This window comes from Neomonachus schauinslandi, chromosome 10 (assembly GCF_002201575.2).
Source record: "Neomonachus schauinslandi chromosome 10, ASM220157v2, whole genome shotgun sequence".
Taxonomy (NCBI): Eukaryota; Metazoa; Chordata; class Mammalia; order Carnivora; family Phocidae; genus Neomonachus; species Neomonachus schauinslandi.
In genome coordinates, this window is record NC_058412.1 from 71,408,440 (window position 1) to 71,421,235 (window position 12,796).

Consider the following 12,796-nt stretch of genomic DNA (forward strand, 5'->3'; position numbering starts at 1 on the left):
GATCCCCAGGCGGGCGGACGCCCTTTCTTTCTTTCTCTCGCTCTGCCCGTCTTTCTGTCTCCGTCCCTCGCGGCCGCCCCGCCCGGCGGCCTCGGCCTTCCCCGTGCGTCAGGCCCGCCCGCCCGGCCTCGCTCGGTCTCTGTCTCCGCGGGCCTTTCTCTTGGACTCGGGCTCTCGCTCGCCCCCTCCGCCCTTCCCATCTCCCCTTCCCCTCGCCCCCTTTCCTTCCTCCCCCTCCCCACCCCCTTCTCCTGCCCCGGAGCTCGCAGTGCGTGTGCGTGTGTGTGTGTCCCTCCGCCAACGCCGCCACCTCAGCCCGGCAAATGAACTCCGTCCGAGCCGCCAACCGGAGACCCAGGCGAGTGTCGCGGCCGCGCCCGGTGCAGCAACAGCAGCAGCAGCCCCCGCAGCAGCCGCCGCCGCAGCCGCCCCAGCAGCAGCCGCAGCAGCAGCCTCCGCCGCCGCCGCAGCAGCAGCAGCCTCCGCCGCCGCCGCCGCCGCCTCCGCCGCTGCCCCAGGAGCGGAACAACGCCGGCGAGCGGGGTAAGGCCGCGCTCCCTCCCCGCCGCCCGCCGGCTCGGGCGCCGGCCGGCCGGGACCCGCGGGGAGGGAGACCGGGGCGGGCGGGGGAGGCCTGTGCGCCCCGGGGGTGGGAGACGGAGGCTGAGCGGAGGCGGGTCCGCCGGTGCCGCAGTGTCAGCCCGGCCCGGGCCCCGGCTGGCAGGAAAAGCCGCGGCTTCCCCACTCGCCCGGGCTCTCGCTCAGGCCGCGCTTTGTTTGGTTGCGGGGGCTCGGCACCCTCTACCCCCACCCATCCTTTGGCTTCTCGCCTGGCTCACGGACCCCGCAGGAGTCTGTTGGTGGCTAGGGTGGGGGGAGGCAGAGGGTGGGATTTCCCCCTTTTCTACTGCCTTCCACGGTTGAGACTCCCCCTTCCTAACAGAAGGTGGGGGGAACAACTGGGAGTGATCGGGCGATGGGGCTGGCTGGGGAACTTGTTTTCCCCCTTTTCTCTGTTAGCCTCCCCCTTCCTGTGGAGGAGGGGGAAGGGGGGGAATCCGAGTGGTCTGTGGTGTTGGCCGGGGAACTTGTTTCCCCCACCCCCCTCCCTAGTCACGGGGTAGGGGGAGCAGCGACTACTCTCCCAACCCCACAATGTTTGCTGCGCAGTTTGGCTTTCGTTACAGAACCCTTGGGAAGGACCCGTTAAATCAAGACCTTTAAATAAATATAGAATCCATCGGCCATTTCCAGCCCCCTCCCTCGCGTGCGGTGCAGTTACCCTTCCGCTCTATCGACCACCCCTCTCGCCTGTCCTCCCTTAGCGAACCCCTACGCCACCGTGCCACCCTCCGTCTCCTAGTGGGGTTTGAACGCCCCTTCTTTCCAGCTGGCCCCTTGGGAGAGTGTGAGTGTGTGCTGTGTCCAAGGCCTAGTGAAATGTGTCATTTGGACCCAACTGTGCAGCTCTATCTGGTAACCACCATTGTCTAAGGGCTGAGGCTCCCGGGGGTTGGATTCTTGGTTTAGGAAAAATAATGTTCAGTTCTAGTTTGATGATGTGGTTATTTTGGGAGGTTTATGAGGTAGGGTGTTGCACCTTGGTCTCCAAACGTAACTATTCTCTTTATTAATTAGCTGCTCTCAGTGGGGGTGGAGGTCAGTACCATATTTATGTGTACGGTTGTTGTTTTAAGGAGGAGGGGAATTGTTAGGAGACATTTTGCGTGTTTTCGTTGGAGGATTAAGGTTAATTTTACATGCGTTGGTTGTCACACCTCCTTTGATTAAGGGAATTGAGATTAAATGGCTTTTAAAAATTATACATTTCCTTAAAAACTGTTTCAGTGTTGTACTTGACGAAAATACTTAAATGGAAAAGAGAGATGATAGTCTGAAAAATAGTTCAAAGGGTTTTCACTAGTCACTGTTACAGATAGTCCTTGAGAAAGCAGTTTGCTATATGTTGCTTGAAAGAATGTGATGTTTCAAGCCAGTTAGAGGTCTTGTGTAACATTATTGGCAAATATGTTTTAATGATTCTTTGATACATTTACCTTTTTTTTTGTAAATTAAAAATATTTGTAGTTTCATCATTTCCTTTCACATTTGCATATCAGGGTTTTCCTGTGTTCCATTCAAATAATACTCGTCTCCTTCCACTATATGTTGTGTCACAAAATTTTTTGAGAAAACAGTGACACTAGATTGAAATCCTGGCATAGTAAGGATTTAATTGCTAGAAGTAAGCGTTTTCAAGATGTACTGATTTGTTCATACCATTAGGGCTGAATTAAATCTGTTTGGCCAAACTTAATTTAGTCTCATTGTGTATTTTAAAATATTTATTCTGAATCTCCTTTTCACGGTGTGTGTAATTTCAAACTTAGCTGAGGTACTTTTATCTTGGATACTTTTCTTCATTTGTGTGAATTATTAGCTGCTAAAGTCTGTTTCCTTTTGAAGTAAAGTGACTTGGTTGTTGGCATTGACATGCCAGAGTGTCACTTTTCTTTTCATTCATGTGCGTAAGCTAAGATGTTCATGAAATCAAGATTTCAGTATGTACCTAACCAGATAGTAAATCAGATGCACTGTAGAATTGTTGCTTTGCTGCAGCTAGTAGAAACTGTTCTGGAGATTCTATGTTGGCACAGAGGGGGAAAGAACTTGCTGATTAGCCTTCAGGGAAAAGACTGTGGGTCTTTTAGAGGGCAAATAAATGGCTTTAAAATGAATAAAACATTAAGCTAAATTAAAAGACTAATAAAGTTTTTGCCAGATTTATGTAAAATATGTAATTCTTCAGAAATTGGCAATTTGATTACTTTTTTAAAATGTACAGTTCAGATAATGATCAGAAGTTAGCCAAAAGGAATACTCTTTATTTTAAAAGTTTTATGGAGCATGCGGAGTGTCACTATTTCTGGTTTGGATAGGAGAGGTTTTATTGTTGTTTAAGAATATGCTGGGTTTCATAATTTTGACAAGGTAATTAAGGAACTACAGCTAACACGTGTGTGTGTTTTACTTTTTTTTTTTTTTTTTTTTACTAACTCTTAATGGATATGTAACTCTTACATTAGAGTTTGGATAGAGTTACATAATAGTGGATCAGACAGCTTTCCTGGTCAGGAATTGAAGTCAGACTCACTGTTTTTAAGACAAGTTAAATCAGTCTGTATATTTCACATAAAGGATGGATTTTGGGCTTTTTAGTGGTAATAGAACAGTTACAAGATAGTATTTTTTTTCAGGCAAAAATTTTGTCAGGGCTGGTTTTGCTTATTCACCCACAGGTTAATTCATCTAAAAACTTCCTTGATATGTCCTTAAACACACACGCGCGCACACACACGCACACTCTTTCTTGTGTATGTAATGGCCAATGTTTGAAGTAGAAAGAAATAGTCTTCTAGAGTGAATTTTTATAAGGACTTTTCAAAGCCTTCCATGGGGGAGAATTACTTATAACCCACATTGGGAAATAATTGGCCTGGGTGTTTCATGGAATGCTGTCTTCACTCATGTTATCTGAAATGGCCCACTGTCTTAAGATGGAATACTAATCATTATATGTTTTGGTCTTTTAGCTTAAGTTCCAGAGTTTAGGATTTCACATACTACTTTAGTAGAAAGTAATTTGTGTTGCACATAGGGACACTTTGATAATACATTTCAGACTCAGTGAATCTGGAAGTAGTGTGGGGTTAGATTTTTTATATTTCTTTTCTTCTAAAAATCCTACAAGGATTTCACTTTTGCAACTTGTTCTGCTGAATTTATTTTAATATCTTTTTGGTAGTCTTTTTCTAGGAGAAGTATGAGGAAAGCTTATAATAAGCCTGAAGAAGCGCTATGTATTCTGAGCACTTTTAGCTTGTAGTTAAAATTGATTACTTTGAATAGGTAATAAATGCACATAATTTAAAATTCCAGAGTTTCTTGCCTACACCTGCCTCACATACTAGATTCTCCTACTTGGAATCAATCACTATTATTAGTTTCTCATTTATTATGTTTTAATAAAAGATGAAATTTGTCAACTGAAAATCTTGATATGAAAGTTTTTGAAAATAGGTGTAATTTCTTCCTGGCTAGAAAATTCATAAGATTCTTTTGAAGTTCTGAAATTTTAACTGTGTAATAATTTATAGTTAAAGAAATTTAATGAATACAATATATTAATGGGTATTGCTATTAATTTCTAGTCTGCAATGATTATACAGAGTAAAATAGTAATCATTTTTTTTAATTTCATATTTATGGAATAAAAATCTCACCTGTGACCCTGGAACTACAGGGTTTTGTTTTAACTAAACTTATTGAAGTAATTGAGTTCGTATAGTATTACATGAAATATTCCTGATGGAGCTACATTATTTGTAATATGCAGCAGCCAGGAAACTCCTTAGCGTTCTAGTCATGCTTGCTAATCATATTTTCTGTGGGCTTATTCTAGCTCATGATATTTTACCTTCAGGTTCTTCAGAATAAGGAACTTACAGAATACAAGAATAAGGAACTTCTGCAACCTTTTTTGATAGAAGAGTTCTGGACAAGGGACATGATTTTTTCCTGTTTTAGGGATTAAGTACTGTGGGGCATTGCTCTCCCTTCAAAATTTTTACATACATGAAAGGAGAGATGTAACCCATTTTTGTGTGTGTTTGGGGAGGAGAGCCTGTTTTCTCAAAGCTTACAAATTATTTGAGGGGTAGGAATGAGATAGTGACAATGCCAGTGTTAAAGTTCTGCTGATGAGGCTTATGGGTTGTCACTATACTGCTTTTCTGTTTCTTTACTGGAAGTTCTGGCAAACCCACGGACAGATCAGCTAACTTGGATACCTACCAGGTAAAGCAAGAACTACCAGTAGATCCTGACCTGTTAAGACCCCTGAACTTAAATTTGTTAGAATTCAAGGCTAGTGAGTATTTTCTAAGGCCCCCCCTACCGTTTGTCTTAATTTTGAAGCTAAACAATCTATAATAATGAATTATTTCAACTTGAGGTTTTTTATTGTCCTCCAGTTTATTCCTAACTAATAAGTTACTCTTATTTTGTGTCTGTCTTGTCCCACTGGTCTCTGAAGGGTTATTTTGTTTTAGACTACTAATTTAATCAGCCCTTTGAATTGCATTCTCAACTTCCAGAGAATTCCAGTTTATGTGAGGTTGCTGACCAGGTACCCCCAAATTGTAGTGGTTAGCCTTTGAAAATAAAATTATAAAGAAGCAAAATATAAGAGTTGAGACAGTTGGGCAGTATGATAGAGCTCAGAGTTACAGCTAGCTAAATGGGGGTTCCGATCCTGGCTACACCATCAACAGGCTGTTTGACATGGGGCAAGCAGTGTAAACTCTTGGAGCCTTTACTTCTTTATCTTTAAGATGGGGGGATGATAATACTTGCCTTATGGAAAAATTATTGCTGAGAAATTTAAGTATCTATCACTTGATAGATGCTCAGTGAATGGCAGCTTTTAAAAATTTTAAAAATAATAGTAAGGAATGCAATCAGTTGTATATAAAACTAAACCCAAGAGATAAAATGTGTATGAGTCGTTAGTTTCTGGCATACCTGAAAATGCAATCTAGCTGACTTCGTATAACCTTAGGGAGACTGGTTTATAATTATAAGAATGAATTGAAATATTCTTTAAAGAAAAAGTAAGGAAACGGAAGAAATTGGTGTTGAGAATAATAATAAACATAGGTCTCTTTCTGCTTATGTACTAGAGTCTATGCCAGATACTTTCTTAGTATGTCTTTTAACCCTTTTAGCAATTCTGTAAGATAGACATTAATCAGCAGTGAGTATTCATAGTAAATAGCAGAGAAGAATTTCAAAATTGATTTATATCACTGAGTCTTCCCATAAACAAGAGGAGATAACAAAATGCGTTTGGCAGAATGTCTTCATCACATTTAGGGGATGGAATAACAGCCTTTGAAGCACATCTGTCCCCTATCTTATCCCCTCTATTTTACTGAAAGCTGGTACAGTAGTCTGATGCCATTGATTGTTAAACATCTGCTTTCACATTTTCTAAGTAACCTTCTGATCATTACTTTACTTCTAATGTAGATCTGTCTCTAGAAGAGATTGCACTGATTGGCCAGCATGTTTTTCCAGCTTGTTGAGATCACTAAGCATTCATTGTACAAAAAGGGGTAGATTTCCCTTGCATAACTCATAAGTTATGAGTAAAAGGTGTTAAGTCATTTTAGCTCATGGTTATAGACTAGACTATTTCAGGAAGGAAAAAAATATGAGTTCAGTTATTCTTCAGTGGTAATTTTGGCAGGTTTGTGGACTGAATATCCTTTTGTCACCAAAGCTTGATGTCTTTAGATATCTAGCCTGGGGTTTTTATATATGTTAGGTTAACACAAGAAATGTGTGTAAACTTAATCCTTAGAAAATAGAGAAATGAAACCAACTAACTTCTTATATAATTTATTTTCGTTTAAGGAAATATAAAAAATATTTACTTTAAAAATGAATATGTCGTGTATTTTTTTTGTTCTAAAAAACCGCAAATAAGATAGTATATTAAAGCAAATTTAAGTTCTGTATGTTAGTGGCTTACTCTCCCCAGTTTCTAAAGACCCAGTTGTCAAATGTTTAGCCCTCGTAACGAATGGAAAATTGTGACTATGTTCAAAAAAAGGAGAAAAAAATGATTAAATGCTGTTCTCTCAACTGGTGCCTAAACCTTTAAAAACATTATGGAATACTTCCACATCTTATGAGAGAAGAGGTACTATTCATCTTTTTTGTGAAGAGAGCCTACTTTTCTGTTTTTTCAAAGCTTTGAAATTGAGTGATAGAAATGGAGTAATAACCTGTGCTTTAAAATTATTTTTCTGGTAATAGTGAAAATCTTAGCTTCGGGGCGCCTGGGTGGCTTAGTTGGTTGAGCGACTGCCTTCGGCTCAGGTCATGATCCTGGAGTCCTGGGATCGAGTCCCGCATCGGGCTCCCTGCTCAGCGGGGGGTCTGCTTCTCCCTCTGCCCTCTTCCCTCTCGTGCTCTCTGTCTCTCATTCTCTCTCTCTCAAATAAATAAATAAAATCTTAAAAAAAAAAAAAAGAAAATCTTAGCTTCACTGTTTTCTTCTGGTGTGCAACAACACTCATTTTCCAGATGGTCAAGTTAGGTTGTGTCAAAATCTTTTTTTTCCTCAGAGTGGAATTAACTGGCTATTATAGGGATTCAATCTTTGGCATTGATTTCTTTAGTACCGTGTATTGATAATGGACTTAAATCAGTTTAGCCTTTGCTAGTTTGCTGACTTGAGTTTAGATATGAGAATTCTTTTTACACTCAAGTATTGATTTTGTATCTTACATCTAGAGTGTATAACATAGTATGTATAAGACCACATGGCTTTATGAGAATCTGACACTTAGGAGGAAGCAAGTGGGGAAGAGGAAGAACATAGAACTTTTTTTATTCACCTGTTATATTTTGAGTTGGACAGGGTTGGTATATATACGTCATTAGTAATTGTTTCTTCCCACATAATCATACATCCTTGGGAAAAAAAACAGGCTTTAAGGAAAATTAGAAGTGATGTAGAATTTAACAAATGGAAAGTAGAAATCATTCCAGGTTTGTATCATGGCAGAGATAAAGGATCAAAGAAGTGTTTGAAAGAAATGGGGGTGGATGAGGACACTGTGTTTTGAAATTGAATGTTATTGGCAAAGTGATTGTATGGTAAAAGAAATTGTGGAATCACTCATTTTTCCGTTAAAAGTAGCCACAGATCTACTGAACAGTTGTATGACTGATAACTTCATAATCCTTTGAAATGCATTTGCATTTTTAAGAAACTGATCACTTAGTCAAATTTTGGTATTTTAGACCCAGTAAAAGAGATAGAAATAAGTGATTTGGACAAAGACCTTTTGGATAGGAATGCTTCCTCATAGACAAAATAAGCATGTGGGGTGGAAGAGTCTTGCAAGAATCACTTACCTTACACATTTATTGTTTTTCCTAATCTACTTCTGACCCTAAAATTTTTCTTAAAAGTTTCACTTTCTATTTTTTCGGAAGACTTAATTTTGGGTTGGGGATGGGGATGGAGAGAAGAAAAAGAATTAGAGCAGGTAGGAGTGGCAGTATGTATGGGTCATTTAAATTAGCAGTGGTAATTTGAATTAGAAACAGTCTATATATAATTATGTATGTATACTATATATAACTATTTAAATTGTCAAAATTTTATTAGGTTTTTTTAAACTAAGGTTTTTTTTTTATTTTTTTAAAGATTTTATTTATTTATTTGGCAGAGAGAAACACAGTGAGAGAGGCAACACAAGCAGGGGGAATGGGAGAGGGAGAAGCAGGCTTCCCGCGGAGCAGGGAGCCCGATGTGGGGCTTGATCCCAGGACCCTGGGATCATGACCCGAACCGAAGGCAGATGCCCAACGACTGAGCCACCTAGGCCGCCCCTAAACTAAGGTTTTAATGAAAGTATACAAGTGCACAAATCATTGGTGTATAGCTTGATGACTTTACACAAAGTAAGCATATCTGTGTAGCCAGTAATACCTAGATCAAGAAATAAACACTACCAGCATCCCAGAAGTGGTATTCATCCCATCCCGGCCTTCCCACTCATTATCCCCAACCCTATCTTTCTAACTGCTGGGATTAGTTTTGTCTGTTGAACTTTATATAAATGTAATCACCCAGTATGTATTCCTATGTGTCTGGCTTCTTTCACTCAATATTTGTTTCATCCATGTTGTTGCTTGTAGCAGTAGTTTGTTCATTCTTGTTGCTGTATAATAGTACATTGTATGAGTATACTACAATTTATTCATTGTACAATTAATAGACGGAGTTTTCATCTTTGGCTGTCAGAAATAGTGCTCCTATGAGCATTTTATGTGTATCTTTTGGTGAACACATGTACACATTCCTGGTAAGTTTTATACCTCAACATTATACCGTTATCTTTTCTCAGAGGCAGAGCTTCCATTTACATGGGAGGTAAAATAGCTTTAAGACAGATATGAATATGGCATCTCATAAGTAATGTTGCTAAAACGATTTTATTTCAGATATTAGTGTTTTTCTTAAGTCTTTTGGTATGTATGCTGTAAGTCCAGCATTAGAAAGTTTACCCAATTAACTTAATATACTGTATTTTTCACCAAAGGTTGTAAGTTGAGTTATTTTGAGGAGGAAGGAAATCTTTTTTTAAATATAGGAATTTTCAAAAATACTGTGTACTTTAATGTGTGATTCTAAGCCTTCATTCGAAAAATTATTTCTTTTTGCTATTGTTCCTTACTACTTTTAAGCTTATCCTTTTAACTCTTGTGAAAATATTCTGCTTTTATTTGGTTGATTGTTTCACTTTTTTCCTACATATCTTGATTATAAATATAAAATTATAAAATTATAAAACTTTCATAGAAAAATTGAGGCACATTTTGTTTTCAAGTTGTTTTTCTAGTCCTTGGCCAGATCTGTCAGTTCCTGATGTATAAGAAGAAGGTGTAAAAGGGCTTCCTCCTCAACTGTGCTGCTGAAGTGCTAGTTAGCTCATATTCCCCACCATACAAATATCCCCAGAACAGGCCATCAGTGACTGAGACGGGGCTCTGTTTTTAAGGAATCGCTTGCTTGAAACTGATGATACGGTAGCCTTAGATACCAAAAAGAGTAAGATCTTACTATTTTGTGTCTGATCTTTTAGCACTTACCAGATCAGTGTTAGTGCTAACAGTTGTTCTTTCTTGTCCACAACCAGCAGTGTGGAGGAGACTGCCTCCTCCCTCCCTCCCTCCCTCCCTTCCTTCCTTCCTTTTTTAAATAACATAGCCACATTGAGTAAATGTTGCTTTTAAGTTTGGGGAGAAGGAACCTGAGCTTTTTCATCAAAGTGGCTTTTTTTTTTTTTTAGAGAAACTTTTTTTTTTTTTTTTTTTAAGATTTTATTTATTTGAGACAGAGGGAAAGAGCACATGAGAGGGGGGAGAGTCAGAGGGAGAAGCAGACTCCCTGCCGAGCAGGGAGCCCGATGCGGGACTCGATCCCGGGACTCCAGGATCATGACCTGAGCGGAAGGCAGTCGCTTAACCAACTGAGCCACCCAGATGTCCTTTTTAGAGAAACTCTTAACTATAGAGAACAAACTGAGGATTGCTGGGGAATGGGGTAATTGGGTGATGGGCATTAAGGAGAGTATTTGATGTAATGAGCACTGGGTGTTACATGCAACTGATGAATCACTAAATTCTACCCCATATCTACTATATGTTAACTGACTTGAATTTAGTAAAACCAAAGATAAAAAAAAAAATTCTAGAATGGTTTCTTAATCCAGTTTCTAAAGTAGGGGATTTTGAATGAGGTGACTTCTGAGATGCTCTAAAACTTTCTGTATCATTTAAATTACCAGTATAATCATTGAGATCTGAATTTGTTAGGTATTGTTGTACAGACATGGTTCTTGCTTTTATGGAACTTATGGTTGAGTTAGAGACTAAATTTAAATAACATTCAAAATCAAAATGAATTGAAAATAAGCATGTTGATACTGTTTTCATTGTCTTCTGATAAATATTTTTAAGGATACACACGCACATACATACATACATATACCACACCGGAGTTTTGTTTGTAACCTTATCTGTCCACTTTTCCAAGATCCGAGACTGTTGGAGAGTCATCTGTGAAATGCTGTTAAGATGAAGGTTTGTTATGACCCCCTGCTGTCTGATACATGTTCTACCCTTTAATCATTTATCGAATTACGTTTGTGCTACAATTAGAAAGTTGTTGCCTGGCTGGCTCAGTTGGTAGAGCATCCAGCTCTTGATATAGGGGTTGTGAGTTCAAGCCCCACGTTGGGCATGGAGCCTACTTAAAAAAAAGTTGTTGCAGCCCAAAGTTTAAGCTAAGTTATAGCATGCTTCTGTATATGATTAAGAAAGAAACGTGGCTAGTGAAGGAAATTACCTGAGGAGTTGGGGTCATTCATCTTGTTTTCATGGTGTCTTCCTTCTTCATTGCATTCATTGTTTTGCCTTTATATCTAGAAACTGAAAGTAGACAGGTTTAAATTAGATTATATGTTGCCAGAATCTAAGATCTTCAATTGCAGAGATAAAACAACACTTTAATTTTCTTCGTAGCATCTGTAGTCCCACATACAAGTAGTTGTAACTCAGGGTGCCTTTATGGATTTTTTTTCTGATGCTGTCTTAGTCTCTACTGCAACATCTCACAGGGAACCTATCCTCTATTTCTGAGTCATTTGATTTGAGAACCTTTTTTTTTTTTTTTTAAAGATTTTATTTATTTATTTGAGAGAGAGAGCACATGAGAGGGGGGAGGATCAGAGGGAGAAGCAGACCCCCTGCTAAGCAAGGAGCCCGATATGGGACTCGATCCCGGGACTCCAGGATCATGACCTGAGCTGAAGGCAGTCGCTTAACCAACTGAGCCACCCAGGCGCCCTGATTTGAGAACCTTTTAGCTGAAATCTTTAAAGCTGAAAAACTAAGCTGAGAGATCTGGGTCTAGTGAGCTTGTCCAGGTTTTGTACAGTTAAGTCTGGTTTTAGAGGACTAGAAAAATGTTACATACCAATCATAGACATGTATTGAGAACACAGTACGCTCTCTGAAACTTGGAATATGCACTCTTGATTTTGTGAAGTCTAAAAATTTTTGGTGAAATGTTAGCAGTGTCTTGGAATGGTGGAGGTGAGGTGATTTTTGTTACTCTTTGTACATTGGAATCTGGAAGGAAAGAGGTTTGTATTTTTAAAAAGATTTTAATAGTTGTGATTGTGATGTGAACTTATAGTATTTGGTCTGAAGATAAAGTTCTCACAAAGGTCATTTTAAACTTGAGTAAGAGCTTAAAATTTTACATTTCTCAGTGCTCTGTGTTTTAACTGCTTATTAATTTATGGACATTTTTAGTTTGTATCCACAGCAACTTTAGGATAATGATTGCTTATATATATCATTTATAGGAGATGAGGATAACTAATGATAAAGTCAGAATTCAGAATTAAAAACAAATTGGTTACTTGAGACTTTGAGCCAGTGATTCTGTCTTTCTAGGATAAGTTTGTGACCATAGGTTATGTAAATACAAATACATAGAAACAGTATTTTAATTACTTGCCTGGCTGAATGATGGAAATTTAGTGTGCAAACAAACTGTTAGAAAGAAAAGCAGAACTTAATACTGGTCATAACAGGTGGCTGTTTCTTTTGTACCCTGGTGGTATGGACTCATGTCAATTTGGTAGTTTTATGTGGAAGATATTTTCTTCTCAAAACTGGAGTTAGCCCTGAAAGAATTAATGACTCAATTTATTAAGTTGAAACAGATTGCTAAGGGAAATTGTTTCACCATTATCAGTTAAAAAAAAACAACAAACCAACCTTCCCTTTCTAAGATACTGTATTCTTAAAAGTTTTGGATTGTGGGACCTAATGTGTTTGAGAATAAATAAACTGCAGTGGCTTTCTTTGCAGCCTAAAATTAGTTATTAGATTTGGAATTAACTCATCTCACATTTGACCAGTCTTTTGATCATCTTATAGACTACTTGTAAACCTGAACCAAGAGAAAACATTTTTTTTTTTTAAAGATTTTATTTATTTGAGAGAGAGAATGAGAGAGAGCATGAGAGGGAAGAGGGTCAGAGGGAGAAGCAGACTCCCCGCTGAGCAGGGAGCCCGATGCGGGACTCGATCCAGGGACTCCAGGATCATGACCTGAGCCGAAGGCAGTCGCTTAACCAAC

General features: G+C 39.2%; 1 protein-coding gene across 1 annotated transcript in view; it reads left to right on the forward strand.

Moving 5' to 3' along the window:
* Positions 1 to 436: 436 nt before the first annotated feature.
* The window catches only part of FBXO11 (F-box protein 11), an 84,963-nt gene continuing 72,603 nt past the window's right edge, over positions 437 to 12,796 (forward strand). Inside the window, exon 1 of the mRNA XM_021701240.2 lies at positions 437 to 543. The gene's annotated coding sequence lies outside the window, so the exon portion shown is untranslated. The remainder of the gene's footprint in view (positions 544 to 12,796) is intronic.